This window comes from Tympanuchus pallidicinctus, unplaced genomic scaffold (genome assembly GCF_026119805.1).
Source record: "Tympanuchus pallidicinctus isolate F22 unplaced genomic scaffold, pur_lepc_1.0 scaffold21, whole genome shotgun sequence".
NCBI lineage: Eukaryota > Metazoa > Chordata > Aves > Galliformes > Phasianidae > Tympanuchus > Tympanuchus pallidicinctus.
Window position 1 is genome coordinate 1,136,025 of NW_026294733.1, and position 23,605 is coordinate 1,159,629.

The following is a 23,605-nucleotide window of genomic DNA, read 5'->3' on the forward strand; positions in this document are numbered from 1 at the left end:
TGATGTGCAAGTTATGCTTGAAAAGTAGAAATGTGCAAAGAAAGGAAAATTAGGTGGAACGACATCTGTGTAAGTAGCTCAACACATCACTGCCTTTCTGCAGAGAGCTAGGGAAGCATGGCCAGTTGGGAGAGCTCACTGTTATTGCAGCTTCTGCCCTCTGAGGTTCAGTCAGAAACTTTACTCATTGCTCTGTCTACTGCGTAGCTTTTTGCATGCTTTTCTCCTGCCTGCTCTAAATCACATACTCCTGCCCTGATATTAAAGTTACATCTGCATGGTTTCATTATTTTGTCCAGCTTGCTCTGGATTTTCTGAGCCACATAAGAGCTGGGTGTCCACATTAGCCTACATCCTACATATCCAGGTCCAAAACCCTACAAGGAGTCTCACAGCTGAGGCTCAGTTCTGTGCTGAATATATATGGCCACTATGGAGTGCACACACCACAAACCTCTGTCAGGCTGCAAACCACAATGGCCTGGTTGGGAACACAGGAGCATCACAGTTCTCCTGTCTAGCCACATTCCTTTCTCTTTCCCTGTCTATCATTTCAGTTCCTCACTGCACCTTGTGCATTCTGCTTCCCTCTGCAGTTGCTGGTGCAGCCAGCTGGGTGTGCAGGTGCTGCTGGTCCCACTGGGCTGCGGCACAGCAGCTGGCAAATCCTACCAAACTGCTCAGCTGCAGTGCTAGAGTCCAGCTGTCCTTCTGCCTCCTACAGCCACCTGTCGGGTTTTGTATTTTATTATTATTATTATTATTATTATTATTATTATTATTATTATTATTTTGGCAGAAAATGTGCTAATCCAAAACAGTGCTGTGTAAACCTGACTCTGGTGATTGTGCAACTGGGCTCCAGGTCAAAAAGAAACAAAACCAGCAGATGTGCTGGAGAAACAATTCCTGTGAGACTGACCAGCTGCGATGACTGGGGACAGAGAGGACAATAACTGAAGGCTGGCTGAACAGGACATCCACTTCATTACTGCACTGGCAGCCCCCTGCAAGAAATGCTGCACTCAAGCAACCTCTGAATTTCTATGTAAGCAGTAACTAAAGAAGATAAATGAGCAAAGGGAGGAATATATGCTGTTCTGATTCTTTCAGGAGTGTCCCAGTGCAATGTGGTTCCAGAGGGAGCTGGCAGATGCTGTTCTCTCTTCCTTCCCTTAAACCTGTTGGGCATATAAAAGAAAGGACCTGTGTAAAATGTTTTTACGGTAGCACTGGACATTTTGAAATGCTCTGCTAAAAATATGTTGAGAATTTTGTTCTAATGCCACAAGCAACGATGACTGTGTCAGGTTAGGCTGTGCAAGAGGTTGGTAAGAACACTGTAGCCTCCATTCCCATGCAATTAGGTCACCATTCTTGAAATACTGCCATCTCACAATGCCTAATAAAACTCAGCCGAGATATATCGGACTGCATCAGTAGAGAAAGTGAGCTGATTTCAAAGACCAGCAGGAGGAGGAGGGAAGAGCAGACTTTCACTGCTGAGGGTGTGAGAGCTATTCATTCACGTGCCCATCTGCTCTTTACCCTCTGAGGTCAGTTGTTAGCATCTCTCCACTCCCAGGATAACGGGAATGTTCTCACATATAACACATAGCACTGCTGTGTTAGTCTGCGTAAGTACAGCATTTCAAATGCTCTGGAGAATTCAGACATGTCTTGCTAGACACTTTCCTGACACTTTTCCACATTGACCCCTGTGTAGCAATGAAAAATTGATTAATTTCATAACCGTGGGAAAAAAAAAACCACCCTCAGATGTGAAATCTGATGACACTTTTTGCAAGGAGCCTTAGCACTGAAAGAGAGTGGATGACAAATGCAGTTCTCTTACCTTTCTGTTGTGCCGATTCCTAAAACAGCAATACTCAGTGGGAGCAGACATCAGCTGGAGGCCCAGACTTTCCTTAACATCTCCAAAATGAATGAATTTGCCTGAGTCTAAGCAGATCTTGGATGTAAATCCATCATCTTCAGTATATAGTTATGATCAAAGTTCAATGAACCAAAATAGTCCTTCCAAGCTTGGAATCTCCACATGACCTAAGGTATGAGAAACAATTTTGTTTGATCATCTCACCACAATGCAGATGAGCTGATTGCTGAACTCTCCCTCAGCACACAAGAAACAAAAGGAGATCCTGAGGGACTGTATGCGCAAAATTTCCTGTATGAGTTGAGCAATTTGATAATGGAACTTCCTCGAAGTAGAAGTGTCCATAATTTCCTCCCAAATGCCTTCTCAAGAACCAAGGAATGAAAACTAAATGAACAGAGGTTTCTGTTTTCCCCAAGTAAAGCACAGGAGCTGACCTAGCAAAAGCTTGTCTTTGTTTCTTAGCGGTGGGGTTTCTGTTTTGCTGTGTTTTTGTTTTCTTTCTAACGGTACCAATCTAGCTGTCCAAACTGTCTCTGTTCCCACAGAATAATAATCAACTTCCTAGTTCAACAGCTTTGTGTCATGAATATTAAAAAGAATATTTTAATTGCACAGCTCACCAGCATTGTCTTGCCCACTCTAAACTCTTGAAAGAATTCAGAAACTAGCAAAAATACAGCCTTCCCAACCACTGAATGTATTTGTCTCACTGATAAGGATCCTACCCACCTTGCACCTGTCTCTAAGCCCTTGTGCTGTTTTAGCTATTGCCAACATGAAACCATGACCCTGGAACTGGAGCTGCTGCTCCCTCATTGCTGAGAGCATTTTGCAGAGCAGGCTGCATGCTGCAAAGCCCGTCAAGCCTTCATTTAACATGATGGAGAGCCTTGCCAAGGAGAAACACTCCCTTATCCATCACTTCGTTGCTAACACCCCTCACGGAGACCCAAAATGGCTGCTTGGCGTGAGATAAGGTCTTGCTGGCATTTAACCTTCCCTCCTGGGCAGGGAGGAGGGAAGCTGTGATTAACAGCCACTGCCTCGCTGCGCGCTGAGGGCCGAGCTGTGCACTGAAGAGATGTTCACAGAGCTGAGATACTGGGGTTATTATGGCTCTGGTGCCAAGGAAAAAAAAAAAGAGGAAAAAAAAAAGGAGCATTGTGTTTTCTGCATGTATTACATTTTCTTCCAGCAGCTTCCTGGGCTGAAGATGACTTTGCCCCCTGGGCCACCAAAAAGACCAAGACCTGTCCTGAGGTGGCAGAGCAAAGCACTGCCCTGGACATGCATTGGGCCTGTGTCAAAGAGTTAAGCTCAGCATCCCTCCTCCAGCAGCCCAGCACAGGTGGTGGGAAGTTGATTGGTGGTGTGGGAGGTTCTGGGGAAGCTTTAAAAGGCCCCAAGAGAGGTTGAGCAGGGCAGTACTTGCCTGAGCTTTGTTAGGTGCTGAGTCCTGCTCCAGCTTGTCTTGACCCTGCGTGGTGTAAAGTCAACTCTGCTGAAAGCTGCAAGGTAAGACTCAATTATTACTAAATCTAAGGGTTCTACTGATGAATAACATTGTCCTGGTGTGATGGCAAGCTTAAACAAGCCCCTACTCACTGGTTCTCAGCAAAGAAGTGAACTTTAGTGTTTCTGAGGCCCCTCTGTAGGCTGTGCAAAGGGGAGTGAGCAGCTGGGCTCTCCCACGAGGTGGGGAGGTACCAAGTGTGCGATGATTTGGCTTCTGCTTTGACCTCAGAGTGGCATGGGAGTGCTCTCAGTGATTTGGTTTTGCTGTTTTGTTTGTCATCTGCTCTGGCTGTTTTATTCCATTTTGCTTAGCCTCCTGCAGTGATAAGGCATGAGCTATCCTGTGGTTCTCTGGCACTGTTGCAAAAAACTAACTCCTTTGTTGTCTTTTATCAGACCAACCTAGAATTCCTGTTGGCTGAAATCTTGCTAGCTACCAGGCAAGCTGTAGTGCCTGGTACAAAACAAAGTGGTTTGTTCTGACTCCTCTGCAGGTCCCTGAGAAGAGGTGGGGTAAAGGCTGGTTCTCCTTCAGGCTCTGGGTTTCCCTGTAGAAAGCTTTCAGGCTGTCCAGTTAATAGCTCAAGAGGTGAGAATGACCTAGCACTGTGCTCTGCTAGCTTCTTGCTTAAAAGATAGCTATGTCTTCATGGCACACTGGCAGTAGTGCTCCCAGCTCAGCTGCCCATTCCTATCCCTGTAGGACTTTTTGTTCTTCAACTGAGCTGTGATAATGCAATTGGTGATGGTGTGTGAATGTAAATATTCCTCAGGAATAGTTGAAAATCACCTTTGAATGATGCACTGTCAAACCACTGTCAGCCCACCCACCTGAGACCTTGATTCCTTGTACTGCTAACTGAATGGTGTAGTGATCTGGAAAGGCTGCTGCTGGGGAGTGGACGTGGGTTCCAGTGGACTGTTCCATAGGCAGGGAGGTTATTGGCCTAGGATTAGCTTGATGCTGACGGGCTTTTGTCTCTTAAGTGCTGTTTATATCTCTGTTTTAGAAGCCAATAATTTAGTATGAGTTGGCAATAATTGTAGAGCACTATAATGTGTCTCTCAAACTATAATGTTACCAGTCAGTTAATAGCTGCTGAAATTCCTTTCTATACAGTGCTTTAGATGAAATAGATAGTCTTTGTTCTTTATTAGGGCTTGATGGTAAGAGCTTTGTTCTTTGGCTCCAAGCCTGTTTTTTGTCATTCTGGTGGAAAATTTTCGAAACTACAACTAAGTTTTTAATGCTGTTTGTGACTGTGAAAACCTGCTTCAATGCTGATTTGCATCTGTTGAGTACAAGCCTGTTTTTTTCTCATTTGTTCGTCATGGGGGGGCTTTGTGTCCAACCCACGGTTCCCTCAGGTGTGTGTAAACCATCTCTTTCTGGGTCATGATTGCACTTAAGGTTTTGATGTTGTCATATTGCAGTATTGTATGAGTGAAGCTTCCTGTGGGACCCTGTGAGTGCATGTTGAATTAAGGAGCAAGCTGAGCAATCTTGAAACCATGGTTCTGTGTTACAGCGGTGCTGATTCTTGTTAGTAGGGCTTGCTAAGCACCAGCTTGATGCCTTGATAATGTCACCATGTGGTTTTGATTAGGAACAATTTGTCATGCCCACTACTTAGCTGGTAGATACAGCTTAGAGCAGCCACTACTTTATTCCAGTATGTTAGTTAAAATAAGAAATATCAGCAAAATGCATTTTTACCATGGAATCAGTGACTATTCTTACTTCTCTATTCACCATGAAATTTGCCTCCAAATAAGTCCTCATGCTGACACAAACTGAAAAAAAATCCTCATTGGAGGCCCAGCTGAGTAACTGTTTCATTAGCAGAGTCCAGCTTGGAAATGAGGAGGTGGAGGGGGTGTATCTAACGGAGTAAATCTTGCTTCTCAGAGCTCTGGTTGAGTTGGCTCCTTCCACTGAGACTTCTGTGATGCTGAGTTGCTTTTCTGGGTGATGCCACAGAGTGGCTTCTTTGACAGATGGCAATGAATCGACAACTTAAAAGGTCTCTGCAGAAAAATGACATGAAGAGAGGTGCTTTCACTAACAGTGTTGCTGAAGTAGAGTGGATTCTGCAGGTCTGTTCCTTTGAGTTACTGTAGAGAAACTGAGGAATGTTCCTGGGCTATATCAGGTGCTCGACCTGTGGGGTGGTCAGTAGGTGATGCTGGATTCTTCCTGAAGTGATGACTGTTCACAGAGAGTGAATGCTCAGAATGGTTGCTGGGGAGACTTGTGACAACCCATTGGACATGCAAATGTGACAAGCTGATGCTTTATTTATTTACTGCCTAAATATTCCTCAATTTGGACACTGACTTTTTTCCCCTGTCACTTAAGCAGGGTAGTAGGGGGAAAATCTTCCCTTCTCTGAGTTCTGTGGTATGGCATTGTTCATTGTGGGAGTCCTCCTGGCTATTTGAACTTGGCCCTGATTGCTGTCAGCAGCAATTGGCAAGGGGGTTTTATCTGCAGCTATAATCTGTTCCTTGTCACTGCAGCATCAGCTGTCAGAGGGTTTCTCTATTTCTGCTTTGCATAAGTGCTTTTTTGGAACTCCTGGAAGCACTTCTTTCATGTCCCAGTATTATCACTTAGGCAAAGTCTTTGCATATCCCACTCCACAGTGGGATGATGAGAGCATCGTTCTCTGCTGGGTTTTGCATGTGCTGTAGTGGTAGACAGGTGTAATAAAACCCCAGAGCTTCCCAGGGAGATCTTCTTGTGCTACGTTATGACAGTAAATGGAAGGAACTTCAGAACTGTTTGAGCTGAGAACTGACTGTGACTTGCAATCTTAGCCTCTACCAAGATCTCTTTTGTTTCCCTGCCTTTTTTTCTCCTGTTTGCTGTGAAGCCCTGCCCCAGCAAACAAAGGATTTCTGAAGAGGGTTTCCCAGTCTCTCCAAGTGTAATAAAAGAGAAGCCAGAGTTCACAAATGCTATGCCTTACATTGCCCTAGTATATTCTCTGAAATTGAACACTAACTCTATACAAAAGAAAAGGAGAAAAACTCAAAGCTGGAACAGACACTTTTGCGTTCAGTAATGAGTATAGTTCTTGGGTAGAAAGCAGGTGTGGTATAGGGTTCACTGGGTGTTGTTTGATAACACAGGATATTTTTCTAATGTACTTCTGAAACTGCATCAAGACATCTGTGCTATACCTGGAGTATCCCTTCTATCTTGGTGCAATGCTTGAACAGCAGCAGCAAAATAAGAAGCAAAGCAGATGGCAGTACAGAAATATCTTTGATTTATTCAGATGAGGCCAGAAGAATGAATATCCCAATGATTGGGTGGTATGTGACACTAATCACACAAGTTAGTCACTACTTAATATTTTGTCTGCTCAGAGTATGTAAGCCTTTTAAACACAGACCACTATTTTTGCGGATATTTATTCTTTAAGTATCCTGTCATGAAATACTTAGCAGCATCCATTAGTAGGTCTGAAATTGATGGGAGATTCTGTTGACTGTGCTTTAAAAGAAGCTGCACTTAACTGGTATTGCTTCAAGTCCTTTTTATTTCTATAATTTTTCCATATCTTCGTAGAAAATGTTTAGCTCTATTTGCACATTATGCCCAGGCTGTCATGAGATGGAGAGAGAGGTCACTGCTTGCAACTTCCAAATGCATTTCTAAGAGTTTTGCCCACTACCCATACCTCATTTGAATGCAAGTTTTTGGAATGTGAGCTTTTCTATTCCAAGAACAATAGGAAATACTGCAGTTAGTAAGGGAAAGTGTTCTAAGGTTAAGGATTTCTAGCAGAAATAGTGAGCAAATGATGAGTACTACTGTGTACAAGTTCATGATGTTTCCCTGGCACTAGGTAGGTGACACTACAGGTAATCTGAGTTCTTAGTAGTGATCTTGTACTGCTAGCATGAGTGAGTCACTGGGTGAGAATGGCATTCATGGATGAATCAGAAAATAGAATGAAGCTTAAGGGTGAGATCTTTTGGATAGTTTTTGGTTGTGTCTCTTGATCAGTCTATGTACTGTTTGTACTGTGTATGTCCTATATGAAGCAAAGGTGTAATCTAACCACGGCACCTTCAAGGACAAAAGCCAGTAATGGGCCATTGCTTAACCTGGTCAAAGCTTTCAAGGCAATATCAACTTGCACACATCTACATTATTGTATTGATGCTTAATTAGAAATCACTTCTGTGTACTCAACAGTGATGTATTTTTGTGCAGTAGCATTGAAACTGTTGTTGTTTTAAGAGAAAATGGGCTTGTTTTATTCTGCATCCATTCCCCAATCTAGATCATTATGACAGTTCATTCTGTAGCATTAGCACAAATACAGGAATTAGCATGTTGGAAATGCATTGTCAGAAGTGAGCAATGGGTGGCAAGGGAGCAGGACTGACTTAATTCAGTGGTAGTCTGAGCATTAATCTTTAATAGTGGAACCTACAAACTTAACTTTAAAGAAAAAAAAAAAGTACTGTGGCTGTTACTTCGGCAGAAGAAAGCATTCAGGGTTAATTGTGATGTGTTGTGAACACATTGGTTTCTGGACTCTCCCCAGAGGCAAGTTCTGCTCTCCTGTAGGCAGCCACAATGCCACAGCTTCGGTGCTGCATGGATGTAGTTGGTGGGGGTTGGGGGGGTTTGTCTCCTTGTCTATGCAAACTGTGAAAGCCCCATGGGAAGTAACATAGAATCAGTGCCTCTGAGTGGCTGTTTCCCTGATCTGGAACATCAGGATAGCTTGCTTTGTTTTTGTGGTGATGTTCCTCTGCTAATTGTAATGAGCTTTACACTTTGAAAAGAATAAGAAATATTAGGTATTATTATCATTCAATAGGATGAATAACTAAAGAGAATAATTTCTTATTCAGACTTAAGAGTAAACCACTGAGCAATTTGATAAGCCAATTCCTATGGGAAATTAAAAAAAGAAAACGTGAGCTTTTCTGGAACTGAGTTTTTTTGAATGTGATTTATATGCTGACTAACAGAGCACTAAAATACAGACTACTTCCTTCAATGCTTTCAGCTTTGTTTTTTTTCTTTTTTTGTCATAAAACAATATTATAATGGTAATACAGACTGTAAATATCCAGTCAGGTCTCACTTAGAGCCATGCTCCTGTTGTCTCTGAACTGTGCCTATGATCTCCTAGCCTCAATTAAAAGGACAGTGATGCTGTGTGAGAGTTATGGGGTTTGCAGTATATGTCCTGTGGATATCATTCTAATAAGTGTTGTTAACTTCATGCTGAAATGCTAATTAAAAAAACCAAGCTTTTCTGTACTGGTATTTTAAATAAAAATTCTGAACCTGTTGGGGATGGATGTGATTAAAACTCTTCCACAGTTGTTCTGGGTTTCAGTTAGTTAAATATAAGTATGGACTTCCCTGGGCACCGGGCAACTTGTGCAGTGGAAAGTGTGTCCCAGTATGTAATTACCAGACAGCTGGGGCACAGAGTATATCTCCTCCTGCATACAGAATGGGTGTTGGTGAGATGTAGAAAGGGGTCAGCAGCTTCTTGGCTGCTGCTTATCTCTCCTTCTCTGTATGCATAAGTATTGAAGCTGCTTTCCACTGCAATTAGATTCAAGGAATTGGATGCCTTTAGACGTGTGTGCATCTCTAGGAGACACTGGCAATCACTGTTGGCTTTAAATGTCATTGCAAGATTAAATGTTAAGGTTGAAGTCAGCATTGGAAGTTCCAATGACTCCATGGGTGCAAGTTTATATTTAGACTGTACTTACAGAAGAGCCTTAAGGCAGCCCTGCAGTCCAAACTCACCCTTTCCACAGTCAAAGAAACTGCAAGCTTGTCCCTTGGCATAGCTGGAGGCCTTCCTTCAAAGCTTGCAGGACCCGAAGGACCCAAAACATTCAGTGCCTTCTTATGCTACTGATAATCTCCCTTCTGGCTGCTCCAGCCTCAATATAAGCAGGGGATGAGCTAATCTGGGAGTACCAGGCTCTTTAGGAATAATATTGTCATCCTTCATGTACTGTGTTTTAACCTCAGGCTCTGTCCATACCAGCAATATTGCCATCTGACTGCTGTCCCCTTCTGTTGTCCGAGATGGTCAAACAAGAGTGTGCAAGGCAGTAATTCATTCGGGGGGGCTTTCTGTTTAATAGGAGTCTCCAGAAACTGTTTACACACAAAATACTGCTTCCAGGCATGGAGCATGCATGATGCTGAGTGAATGTGTAGTGCTGTGGAAGGTAAGCTGAGCATTTCTGTGCCGGATGGCTGCACCGAGTGTTGCCAACTCACTGTGCTGTGAGCAGCCACTGGAGGACTTTGTTATGCTGCCATCCAGCTTGTTAGCTCTCAGTAGCTCACACATGCTTATTTATATAAACGAAACCTGTGAAAGCAAGACAGTATGTCAAAGTCAAATTACTTTGCTGTTCTTCTCCTCCTTTAGCAGGAAAAGATGGGGCTACTGTACTCATTCATCTCCTTTCACTGCAAAGTAACGCAATTAGCAATGAGGAAGGGCTGCCAATCCAGTGAATAATCTTAGACATCTCCAAGCAGTTAAGCATGTTAATTAAATTGGCATTGCAGCAAGACTTTGAGTTAGCAGAGTTCCAGTGATCTCTTCTGGAAGACTTTTGTCTGTGCCCATTACTTAAAGACTTCCCAAGTTTAGACTGACTTGGCCTGACTCTTCTCAGCCTTTCCTTGGCTTTCCATTCATTATCTATATTACTCTAATATGGCACCCATTACTTTCCTTACTTGTATGGTATTTATGCTTAGAGGCGTATGTTGTGCTGTGTTGGATTTATTCTAGGATCTTTTTGTTTGTTCTTGTGTATTTCTGCTTTGATAACTGTGAGAATCAATAGGTACAGCTCAAATTTGGCACACCTTTTTACACTCTGATCTTATTTGAGATCCATCCTCTAGATTACTAATCTCAGCATTAAAATAATCAGAAAGGGTGCCATACAATGCTGAAGAGCCTGTGCTGTCGCACAACACCTCTGTGTTCCATTTCTGTTACCTCTAGCTAGATAAAGGTAGATGCCCTTCGGGATTTTGCTTTAAAAACACTGGTACTTGTGTTCTGTGTTGTTTGTAGGAACTTTTATCACTTACTCTTCCTTGAATGACCAAAAACATCTTATCTGAATGCAAGGCTCTACTCTGGCTTATGGTTAGTGAAGTCCTTGGATCTGCTGCTTTTCTGCCTAGGTGCTGCCACTTCTTCAAGGATATTGGTTGTGTCCCCACTAGACAGCGCTAGCGAGCATCTGGTTCTTGGAGGTGGAGAACAGATAAGCTTAATGATTGCACCCTAAATGACGGCAGAACTCAAAGTGCAATGCCTCCATGTGCAGTTGCGACTTTGCTTTGTCTGCAGGCATCTTGTGTGAGATGTCAGGTGAATGCTGAGTGCCTTTTTCCATTCCCTTGCCTGTCATTCCCATGTAGGGATCTGCCTGTGCCCCTAGAGCATCTCAGGGCACACCTTTTCCTGTCCAGATTAAATGCTTTGCTTTAAAGGCTGCTGGAACTAGTTCATGGGTGGGGAGGGGAAGGGGGGGGGAGTCTTTTTGCCTCTTTTCCTCTAAAATGGATCTGTAGGAGGTTGGATGTGCTGAACTAGTACATTTCTAAGGACAAAAACTCCTAATGTTTTTGAAGAATTTTTTTTCCCCTGTTACCATGTTGCCAAGCAACATTTTTACAGTATCAGCAGCTGGGGAAGCTAAACTCCGAATGTTTGAAAATGAATTAAAGGAGGAGAAAGAAGGCACCTCTGTCCTTTGGCTATTCCTTTTTACTGCTGAGAAGAGGGCATACCCCTCACTCTACCACTGGACTCCCAATTTATTAAAGTAGAACTTGGGTTTATTCATCTTCATCTGTCTTTCATCATTCACACTTGAATAATGCTAGATGGAAATGAAAGTCTTTGCTCTTTAGCTAATAGATTCCTAAATAATAGGGCTTGGACACATCTGAAAGGTCTTCCAAGGCTTTTTGCTGTGGAAGGTCAGTTGCTGCTATCCCATCACTTATAGTGGGATGGTAGGGTGACACAGGTGTCAAGCTTCTGCTTCCAAATCTAGTGTTTGAGCCTGTGCTCAGAAACTCCTCCTAGCCCCACTGCAAGCAATGTTTGTTTACCCATTCTGTATAATTACAGGAGGTTGAAAATGATGCAGTGCATGGCTCTCTCTCTTGCCACTGGCAGTATAACCTGGTCTGACTTAATTACGATAGCCTGAAGCATGCAGCAAACTCCTGACACTGCTTTGGCGTTTCTAGAGAATTTTTTTGTCTTCTATCATTTGCATGGATAAGACACTGGGGAGCCCAGTGTGCTGAGTGCTGTTTGGACACACTGCAGCACACTTCTTGTTCTGCAGAGTTTAGTCTACCTGATTTTGAGTCTTTAAAGAAACTAAATGTATTACCATAATATCTAGAGGTCAACAAATTTGAGTCCCATTGGGCTAGCACTGTGCCATTATACAATAAGAGATGGTTTCTGCTCCAAGGAATTTATATTCCAAGGTGTTTCACAGCTGATTCTCTGACTCTTCTCAGCTACTGCTTAACTTTAACACTACAGTATTTTCTAATTGAGCTTTGAAATCCATATATGAGCTTCTGTCTCAGGTGACCTTCTAAGCACTCAAGAACTAATGAGGATGGAAGACAAGCTGAGCTTTGGAGCTTCTTATTTTGTTTTACAGGCTGAGTGATCTGTGTGCTCCATGCCAGGCAAAGTGAACTTTCCCTTTTTGAGCAGATAAATTGGAAGTAATGGACTTGAGGGGGGGGGAAAAACCAAAACAAACCAGTTGGATCAACATGAATGATAGGTCTTTTTTGTCTTCATTCACAGATGAATAGGATGCAGCAGACAGCAAAATAACCTCTAACAGGTAGAAAGGAAAGAAGGAAAACATCCTCTGAATGAAATCTCTTCAAAGATATGAAACCTCTGCCTTTAAAGCTATCACTGCAAAGATTTTCCTGTTAAAACTAAAGGATTTCTAAATCCCAAAGCCATAAAGTTAGTTAACTTAGGACACTGCATGGAGGCTACTTGGTGGAACTTGGTTTGACAGCTTTACCTACACAGTAAATATCTTCAAGACCTTACAGCCATTCCCTGGTCACTGAAATGCAGGCAAACTCTCAGCTAGACATCAAAGATAATTCACAGTTATCTCTGGAACAGAGTTTTGTATAATAAGCAGGACAGAGAATTATTTCCTGGAAGAGTTGCTTGGGCAAACATTTTAGAAATACAAAAGTGATTTCCTATAGCTTTCTAGTGTCAAAAGTGGAGGGTGTTTTAAATGCAGATAAGGACCATTACTGTTTGGCAAGGTATGTGAAGATGCCTGTTAACTCATTGTAGTACCAGGTGGTATTAGACTTCTGCTGTTTAAATCATAGAATCACAGAACTGAGTTGGAAGAGGTCCTTAAAGGTCATCTAGCCCAACTCTCCTGCAATGAACAGGGACGTATGGAAGTTAGGAATAGATTCTCCTTTTGTTAATTTTAAAAAGCATGCAAGGAGAATTATTCCTATTTTGACTTAATGCTTATTCTTATGACAGAAATGAGTTTTCTTTCTCATTTCTTTCTTTTTCCTTATGTTCCGGCTATATCCAACAATGAAAACACACTTAGCAAAGTGACTGAGGGAAATCTAATAGCAATTTCCATCTCAGGGAAGGAGGAAGAAATAAGCTATCCGTCTTCCCATTCCTTTTTGCAAAAATTAGTTTCTTTAGCTGCCAAAGTGAAGCAGCAATGCTAGATTTACAGCAGAATCCAGCCATGTCTGTGTCAAATCACATACTCATATTTTGGCTTGTTTTCAGTAGGCGTTCATTGCCATTTGCCTCTTAATCCAAATTATTATTGTTGATTAAATATTTGCTGACATTTTTCGAGCATGATGGAAGCGAATCCTCCGCAAATATGTCTGAGATGGTAACGTAAGACTATCCAATGCCCATTAACATCAACGGAAGCATTTCTGATTTGGATCTGGCAGGTGCTGAATAATTTTGGGGGGGAGAAAGAAAATCTTCTGATGGAAGTTACCATCTGACAGGTTCAACCTTCTCGGATAATTATGTTGTGGAATAGAATTCAGTATAGAGTATAGGCTTTCACTAGACCTTCTGTGCTAAAAGCTGCATTCATTATCCACTGTATTTGCACATGTAATAGCTGTGCAATCCGCAGTGACTGCATCTCTAAACTTGGAAAGTGAAATCTATATTCAGAAATATGGCTGTGGGCACTGTAGAAAGAGCTTCTAAGAATCTCATCACATAACAATGATGTTATGTTTTCTTAAGCTGCGCAACCAGGTGAAAACTGGGCCAAGGTATTCTTTGGTGACTCACCAGTTACAGGGTATGATGCTCCTGTTCTACATTTGACCTAGACAAGAAAAGGGAAAAACCTCCCACTTATCCAGCTGGGCTGGGAAGTCAAAATGTCTGTGTTAGAACATGGGGAACATGAATAAAGCATAAGTGTAAGGCAGAATCCAGCATGTGAGGTCATGACTGCTGAAGTATGGACTTAACACTCAAGGTGAGCAGGGCAGCTTCCTCAGTACTCTCCTTGGTTAGGCTTAATGTAGCAGAAGACTTCATACAGACAGATCTAAGGAGTTAAGGCAAGTGCAGGATGTTGACTGCACAACATCATCCCAGGTATTGGGGTGAAGGCAGCAGTATCACAGCATATACCAAGCTGCTCAGAGCACTTCCCTGGCACATGAAGCTTGGTGTCAGGCTACATCAGTAAGTGCTTCTGCTGCTGCTTAGGAAACAAATGTGAGGTGAGGGGCAGATTTATGCTGTGGATTAGAAACTAGGATCAATACTAGGATCAGTGGGGGATTTTAGTGGTGAGATTTCTAAACTGTTTATCAACAGTCTGTAAAGGGTCTCAGCAATGAAGTGGCAACATCTGGAGAGTGTATAAAGAAACACTGCAAACTAAATCAGCTTGCCAGCAGGGCAGCAAATGTTATCTTAGTGTAGCTGAGCCTATTCCTTCAGTGTACCAACCCACTTCCAGCCTGAAATGCTTTCATAGCTGCCTTCGTGTTTGGGCACTGCGGGATCAGTCAGCAAATAGAAATAATTCAAAGCAGAATTTTAAATGTAAAAAAGAAAAAGATAAGAAAAGGAAGGGGCTTGAAGGAAAGTTCTGCCTTGAATGGAATTATATTCACTTGATGGATTTCGATCTGTTGGTCAGAACATCACAAAATGCATCTCAAAGAACTTTGTGTGAAACCAGCTTACTGTAATTCTGCTTCCAGAGCACTGTGGCTTTTTCTTCCTCCACTGGCTGTTCCATATGGCTGTGACTGATCATGATCACAAATGATAATACTGAATATCGCAAGAATGAAAAAAGAACCTGTAATGAACTTAAATCAGCTTATAATTGTTTGCTAGGATGGGGGTGATACAGGTTTATGTAGAGATGAATTGTAGCAAATAACTCCAAAGACAGATTTGTTGAGGACTAATTCTGTAACAGATGCAAAGGCCAAAGCTGCAGATGTAAACTGGAGATGAGCTGGCTCACAGCATCTGGTACAGTTTTGCTCTGTGCTCAGGGCTGAATTTCTCCAGGTCTAACCTGCTCCTATCTCCACACCAGCACTTGTTTACAGTCATTTGTACTGTGCAGCCACTTGCCAGTTCACATCATGGGGTTTCCACATCTGTCTTAAATTCCAGAGCTGGCTGTTTGGGATGTTAGGATCTAAGCTAATTTCATGCTTGTGGATAAGGATAAAATAATCAAACCCTTGCTAAAGCCTTAAAAACAGAGTGTAGGAGAAGAGCCTCTTCCAGGACCTGCTTTTTTCCTGCTGTCTTCCCTTTGTGCCTATGTCTGGAGCACAGGCAATGTGTTGTGGTGACCTCTCGCATCTCTGCAGATGGTTGCCTGTCACATTCTGGTGGGGATAGCACTGTTGTTCCCAGTGTCACCATCGTGGATGAGCATGGAGTCATACAGGGGACTCCTTGATGTGACCTCAGGGAGCCTCTAACAGATCCAGAGCTATTGGATTCCCTGTACCTTTAGTGTAGTTATTTTCACAACACTTCTTAGAAGTGCGCTGTTAACTCATTGAAATGAGAAAGGGAGGCAAACATTGAGGGCCAGACAACTGCAGTATATGGGTATAGCTCTCTCTTCCCCTACCCCATTAAGGAAATGTCTCTATGTGAAATTAATCATTTACATAGGACTAACATTTAGCTGCGTGTTCTGCATATGAATGCATTGCTTCCATCTCTGGAATGACAGCAAGTAACTTAGCGTGTAGAAAGATTTTTCTTTGGGATTTTGTACTAGATTAAATCCAAAAAAATGATGGTGATGGGAATGGGGATGTCATTCAGTACAGGTTGTAAGCAGTAGTAGTGTCAGCACTTATGCCTCTACCCCTGTTCTTGCTTCTATGAGTGCAAATGGAAATTGAATGGATAGGGCAAACAGCTTTTCTGAAGTGACAATGATTGTGGTCTTTTGTGCAAGTTAGTGTGTTTTGTCTAACTGTAGCACTTAGTTCAATAAAATGTATAACTTTTCCCTGTAAGTTTTCCCTTTCTTATCCTTAGGCTATGATGATAACATACTTTTTCAGTGTTTCTATTATTACAAAGTATTCAGTATGCAGAGGACAAAATAAGACATCACTGAATAAAATGAATCAACTATCAGAAGGGATAAAACTGGGCCACTGATGGATTTTTAAGCATGTTTCATTTAGCAAATCTCCTTATTTTAAATTTGCATGAGACTGCTGCAGATTTTCCCCTTCCACTGCAATATTGTGACAGAATCCAGAGCTGGGAGCAGTTCCACTGAGTTTGGGGAGCTTTGCATCCAATAATGGCACCCACCTGAAATGCTTACTCTGAGCCCATTTGTATTTAGTGGTGTTGAAGTATTATTGCCATCAATTATTTACAGACGTGAGGCAGAAATGAGATCACTTTCAATGAATCAAAGAATTAATTTTTTGCTCCACACTGCAAAAAAATGACACATTAGCTTCACTTAATATGTTGATGGATTAAAATGTGTCTTCTTGAATAAAACATTTCCTTCTTAGGCTATTAAATGCTATCTGTGTAAGCGACAACACAGCTAAATGCAGAAGGTAGGGATTGGCTTTCCTTGGTATGCGTTGGGTTTAGCAGGAGGAATGCTCTGATCTAAATTGTTTTAATACAGAAGCACCTGCAAAATTCCACTTGTTCAGTTTATGTATTCTGGTTGTGATAGCATTTTCTACAACAGCATGTATGTATATGCAAGCTCATGAACTGTTTTTATTTCTTGGGTATCTGGCAATGTTTGCTGTACCCAAAGACAAAAAAGATTCCTTTGTAAATGCAGGCATGTTTTGTCAATTAAATGTATACTAAATTAAACAGTTTTCTGGGATCTAATGGAAATCATAGGCTTAGCATTACAAGGTGCAGATACTTCTTGCAGCAAATTTGCTAAACAATATGCAGGTATCAAATCCAGTGCTAAAGTGTTACAGTCAAAGCTTGGTGCCTGATGCAGCATTTTGAGGTCTGAATTGTGCAAGTGTGGGTGCTGGGAGAGAAGAAGCAAGAGATGTGTATTGTAGTCTTTATCTAATATCTTGTTATGCTGTAGAGTACAAGAGCAAGACTATTTATTTATTTTGCCAGCTGATGTTGCACATAAAGGGCTTAAATGTGGTTGATCATGTCAGGAATATAGTGCCACTCCAACTGAGATTTTTGCAATGCAACAGTGCTCCTTTCTGTTATTGCACTTCTATATGTGCAATAGTTCCTGTAGCTGTAGGCATCCATCAATCATACCTCTGGAACAACAAAACAGGTCTTCAGCTGAAATTTCTCACTTCCATTTTTGACTGCATTTCCATTTTGACTGGAAAAACCTCACCTTTATAATATATATATATATATAAATAAAACATTAAACAAACAGCGGAAAACGAAAGCAAAGCCCCCAGCACTTTGAAGGTTGAGTAAGAGCTTAAAAGATGAGCGTTATTTGGTTCAACTTGAGTAACATTTTGCATAGGATCCAATTGCTCATGGTGCTTTTCAAATCTTAAAGGCTCAGTCACCACCCTGCTTTTAAAAAAAAAAAAAAAAGCAAGCTCTGTTTTTTCTTTTCTATCTGAAAATACCTTTAAACATCATGGAAAAATGTTTTTTTTTTTTTTTTTTTTTTTTTTTGTGAACAGTGAATCTATTTTCCTTTTTGTAACTATTCTTCAATAACACAGTTGTGCCAGGTGAGTGGATGTGCTGCTTTAGCATCTTTCTGGGAGTAATTGATTGCTCCTGCCCCACGTCCAATCGATACCAACATAAACTCACATCTTGTTATGATTGCTTTCACACAAAGGAAGTTGTACCCCTTTGCCCATCTCACTGTGGCCAGGCAATGCATAAGTCATTTTGGGTCCCTGCAGGCTTGTGGCAGCAGATTAAAATTAGATGTGTAAAACTGTTGCCACCCTTATCCATCTGCCTTGCTTCCCTACCAGATGTCAGTGCCCCATGATGTACAACCTCCTTGTGAATCAGCGGAGCTGCTGCAGTGTTCAGGCTGGTACATCAAAGTAAAACAAAAGAGGAGTTGGTTGTAACCTAATTAATCAATGTCACAGTATAATTCTGACCTAGAACTCCATTGTACAGGAACTCCAAATTCAAAAGCAATCCGAAGTTTTTAACATTTAAAAAAAAAAGCCCTCAAACTTTCTATTCAGACTTATGACACTCATCATTATGCCTGATTTTTCTTTTTTTTAAAGCAGCACACAAATACCTGTTATCCTGTGAGCTCCCTGCTGTTCCAGACAGGCTTTGAGAACTGATGCTGTGTTTATTCAGGATAACAAAATATGTTCTCTAGTGAATAATAAATTGATTTTTTTTTGTCCATTTAGTTTAAATTTTTTTTAAAGGGGGAACTGTTTTCTTTTCAGTGCTCCTGCTGCAGCTATTTGCTGTCATTTCATGGAATTGAGGGGTTGTGCAAGTATCTTTTTAACAAACAGTGTGATAATTAGCATCATTGAAAGAAAATTAGCAAGAGCAGCGAGGTGGTACACGCTGAGCTGATAGAGTGAATTTTTGAAGTTACCTAAACTACTTTAATGTGTCCATCCTACTGTCAGAAGTGACACAAAAAGCCTGTTTGTAAATGTTATCAGCCCCCTGTTACCCTTCAAAACACTCACCCAAGCACTTATCGAAGCACTTAAACTCCGTGGTTCTTCAGATGCTTTCACTGCAGGATTTGTGATGAGGGAATGGGTTTGTGAGCAGAGGTGTCTACCATGTCCAACTCTCCCAGAAGAACTCCCTTCTAATTACATTGCAGTGCTAAAAGGCAAAAAGATCCAACAAACTCATATGTGGAAGATCCAATTGACCCCTGTGCAACCCTGGTGTGGAGCTGAGGCTCCTGCAGTCTTTTATGTGTATATCAGTAGCTGTCAGTCAGAGCTGTCATCCTGTCTAATTACTGTGCCTTCACAGCCTGTGCCTCAGAGGGAGTGACAAGGAACTTATTTATTAATGTCTTCACTTATCTTCCCCTTCTAAAGCTTCAGTGCAGGTGCATCAGTCCAAGGATCCTTAAACTTCTTTTGAGGCTGCTGTTTCTATTCGATAGTTGAAATTCACTGTAGTTGGGGTAATACAATGGGTTATTGCTTAAGAAGTTGCATTCTTTTGGCTATTGACTCCTCCAGAGATGCACCTTCAAACCTCCCTTCAACTTCCCATGATAGAGAAGTGCTGCCTGTACCAGATGTTCGAGCTCTGGAGTCACAATCCCAGAGATAATGAGATTTCTTTAAGCATGTTCATTACTTAATCTTTGGCCTTCAGAGCTCTGAAGTTCATCAGGCCCACATTTTCTGTCACTTCCTCCTAAACTTTATTTCTGTTTATGAGCAAATGCCAGCAATGTGCAACTTGGATTCTGCATGAACCTTCAACATTAGCTTTCGAAGGAAAAGCTCAGCTACCAGCTATAGGCTGGTATAATACAGATTTGGTCACCTTGTTACTGTTCTATGTTTACCAACTTCGGTGTCCAGTATTTTTGAAGCCTGTAATGCATATTGGGAAACAGGTATAATGCATATTGTGTGGGAAATAGACACTTGCAATACTCATGCCTCATATCAAGCATCATACAGACAAACAGAACAAGAATCAGCTCTCCTGCTCTCTTGATCTGGTCTCCATATTTGTCATCTTTGTTTACTAAAGCTGAGAGCTGGACAGTTGGATAAATAATGCTGCTGAGGCTCTTGCTGATCTGCAGATAAGGGTTGTTTGTCTTGGTTTTCTAAGACTGTACGACTGTACATTAAGGCAGGAGAACTGCAGGCCTGAAAGAAACTATTTCAGGAATACAAGCATTTAATTAAGTAATGTATCAACTGCAAGATAATATATGGCATCTTTCCCTCTTACTTTTTCTCTAATGTCCCAACATCAAAGTATGAATTCAGAAACCCACTGTAGGAGCCCTGGAGGAAAGGCCATCTCTTTCCTCAGCAAGTTATGTTGTTGGAGGTTGTCCTCATGCCTCAAGGAGGATGGAGACAGCCCTGGTGGAGTCTTGCATCCTTTTGGATCTGATTCTGAAAAGTGTTCTGCTGAAGGATAGCTTTTGCTTGTTTCTTCAGCATCCCATATTTTTCCCAGTGGGAGACAGAATGTACAGTCATTTACAAAACACCATGCTGCTCTGTTTGCTACTGGCTTTCAAAGGGCTGAGCAAGTGTATCCAAAGACAGGGGAGTTCTCTGACCAGCCTCCCCCAGCATTACATTTGACCTGAGCATCACTTGTGCTGCTATCACAAATGCGTATCAGTTTCAGACAGTGGTCTGTTCTGTTCTTGGTGCCTTGGTGATGCACGTTAATTTAGCTCTTGGGTCATGTCTGAAGTCAGAAAAATAAAGACTCATCATCAGTTATGTTAAGCTGAGTAGATTTTTTAGATGTTTGAGTTCTTTGCCTTCAGCAGCTAGTACTGGTTTCCACAAGCTGGAAGCATTGATGCACCACATTAAGATGTCTGCAACTTGTGATAGCTTCAGCCTGGGAAATTATTCCAGGTTAGCAAAAAGGGGAATCAGCATTACAGGCAAGTTATTTTGACATCTATCTATATTAATTTGGATATGCACAGATAGAAAACATTTTGGCTGGGCCTGCCAAGTTAATTCCATTTCAAAGCTGAAGAAGAATAGGTTGCTCATTTGTTGAGATGCTATAGGGGAAACTCTTGGAGGCCATGCTGGCAGAATAAGGCAGGATTCTTAGCCCCAGAAGGGTACATGGATTAATCAACTGCAATGTAAATCAATCCAGTGTACTGCAGGGGAAGGCACCTCTGAAGATTTATATAAATATATATATATATATCCACCAAATATGGAACAGAGCAACAGAACAGACTGGTCTGCTTTATAGATCCATGGTTTCACAGACTCTCCAAGTGCAGTTTGTGTTATGTGGTCCTTACCAGTGCTCTGCTGTCTGAACACCCTTTCCTGCAGATGCTGATTTTCCTTCATCTAGAGGCATCACAGAGATCAGCTCTTTGCAGCTCCCTATTATGCATCTGGGTGTTACTTCCTGTTAGTTTTCTCTTGATTAAGCAGTCTCAAATCTTTGAGGTTTCCTGCTCAGCTGTGTTTTTTACCCTAGAAGACAGCCATTCAGCAGCCAGATGAGTCTTGGATGTGCATAACAGCTCAGCTGTAGAGTTCTATACCCGTATGCCACCAAAGCCTTTTGTGACAGCAGGTGAAGGTGCTACATAGCAGAGATTGGAACAGGTCTGCAGCAGTGGTAAATCAGTGTCATCACTTGTGAGCTTTACACCTGGCACCAGCTGCACAGCTACTGCAGGCTTTTCCTAATGGTGACGCACGACGAGTGCTATGAGGGAGTGCTGAATGTTTTCTTTAGAAAAGAACTGTCTTGGAGAGCTGGTAATGAAAGTACCTGAAATGGGGAAGTGAACAGAGCTGCCCAAGAAATTCTAGTTGAAGCTGGGTATAATGCTGCCCATTAGTTGTGTTTAAAGCCATGCCTCTTTCTAAAGAGTTTGCCCAAAGTTCTACCTTGGAGACTGTGGCTAGGGACAATATGGTAAATAACTGAGTAGAAGTATTGGAATGGGAATAAGTCAGCCAGAACCAGTGACTGAGCTGTTAATGTCCTTCTCTGATTTAGATTGATTCTAATTGCAAACATAAGTCAGTTGACTGTATTCAGTTTTTATTTATGATCGGTTCTGATTATACAAATTATGACAAATATGAATTAGGTTGTAACTAGCCTAGCAATAAGCTCTATGTTGCTAGGTAACAAGCCAACATTATTCAAACAACCCAATCAAGGGGAGGCAACTGAGCTATTGTTCTGTTCTCGCTCCTTGTTTTTTAGGCTTGCTGTTAACAGCCTCCTTAATGTCTTCATGTTATATTTGATTTTCTGGAAGGGAAGGTAAGGTTTTGTTGAATTTCAGGCAGGCGCCTTCATATCATTCCCCATTTTGACAATGGCTTTTGGAGCACAGCTGAGAGCAGCTCATTGTTCAAAAGTGATGCTTGTCTGCATGCTGAAATCCTGCAGAGCAGCCCTGAGCCAGAGAGCTCTGGTGTCATCCAGTTCCACTGCTTGCAGTGCTTAACTTGCTGCTGCCTTCAGTGCTGTCACTTTATCTGCTGTCCTTGTACTGCTGAAATGGAAGTGGTATGATGTGCTGTATTTTGTCCCAGGTCTTTGTGTTTTCATGTGAATTCCAAGAACTGCTGCTTGTGCTAGAAAATACCATTTTAGCATTGGGAAAGCTGGTTGATATTAGATGCCATTCAGAAACAGCTGCCAACTCTGCAAAAGCTTTCTAGAAATGAGCTCGTCCTTCTCAGGAGAACACAAAACTCATGTGGGATAGGCAAAGTAAGAGATGAAGACTAGAGCAAGTAGATTGGCAGAGCCACTGATGAGTTTAACGCTGTATAACTGCATAGCAGTGAGTATCGTAACAAAAAGAAATCTGGATTTGCCTGAATCAGTGTCCTGGAGGTGATCAAGCCAAAAGGCAAACCCCATGCAATCTATCCCCTGCTGAGGACTGGAAAAGGTAGCTTTTAATCAACCTGAAAATAACCTGAACAGTGCACTGAAGCATCTTTGCTTTGGAGATACGTCAGGAACACTTTCAATCTTTTATCTTGCCTAGAACAGCAGGAGAAATGCCACTGAAATAAGCCCTGTAATTTCTCCTCTGTAATTATACCTGTCACCACTTCCGATGGAGCTGATATAAATAGCCAGGTCTGCCTTCTGTTTGCATTGTGCTTTTTCAAATACAAAACAAAAAGGGGAGAGTCAAACTGTATAGCCTTATCTCTGATGGTAAGATCAGCCTAAGATGTATAAAATAAATGATGCATTCACATACTGCTAATTTGCTGTTTCTAAGCCTGACACTATATACAACTCATTACTGTAGTAAGTAATCCTGTTTGCTGAGAATAACTGTCTGAAGAATTCACATCATATGATGAGACCAAAGATGATGAAACAAAAAGGCATGGATGTTAATGTATGCATGTATTTTTTTTATATGCCCAGTGCCTATGGTTAAATCCACACTTGCCTGGAAACAAAAGGCAGGCTTGTGCCATGCAAGTTGCCATGCTTTAGTCAACATTCATCTGAAATCCTTATATAAGCCAAGGGGAATTTACAGCTCTTCCTTAGAGATGTCAGAGTTGATGTGTTCCAGCAGGGAATAAATTGCAGTAAATTCTGGATTTTTCCAATTTGAGCACACTGGGTGAAACTGCACAAGTTCATGCAAGAGTAGTTGTAGTAGTGGAGCACTAATAATTCTACCAGATTAATTTAGAAGTTGACCCAGTGACTGAATAATTGTGACTCTCATTGGGATGAGAGAGCCCAGAGCCTGTCTGGTCATTACTGACTGATACTAGATGCTAGCAGCTTTTCTAGGATCCAGCTTACTGAATTAAAGTGTCACTGCAACATGCAACAATAAACTGCTTTCAACCTTATCAGTTCCAATGAAAAACGT

General features: G+C 41.7%; 1 protein-coding gene across 1 annotated transcript in view; it reads left to right on the forward strand.

Annotated features, from left to right (window-relative positions):
- The first annotated feature begins 3,317 nt into the window (after window positions 1-3,317).
- Window positions 3,318-23,605, forward strand: part of GRIA1 (glutamate ionotropic receptor AMPA type subunit 1) — a 166,610-nt gene continuing 146,322 nt past the window's right edge. Inside the window, exon 1 of the mRNA XM_052684646.1 lies at window positions 3,318-3,415. The gene's annotated coding sequence lies outside the window, so the exon portion shown is untranslated. The remainder of the gene's footprint in view (window positions 3,416-23,605) is intronic.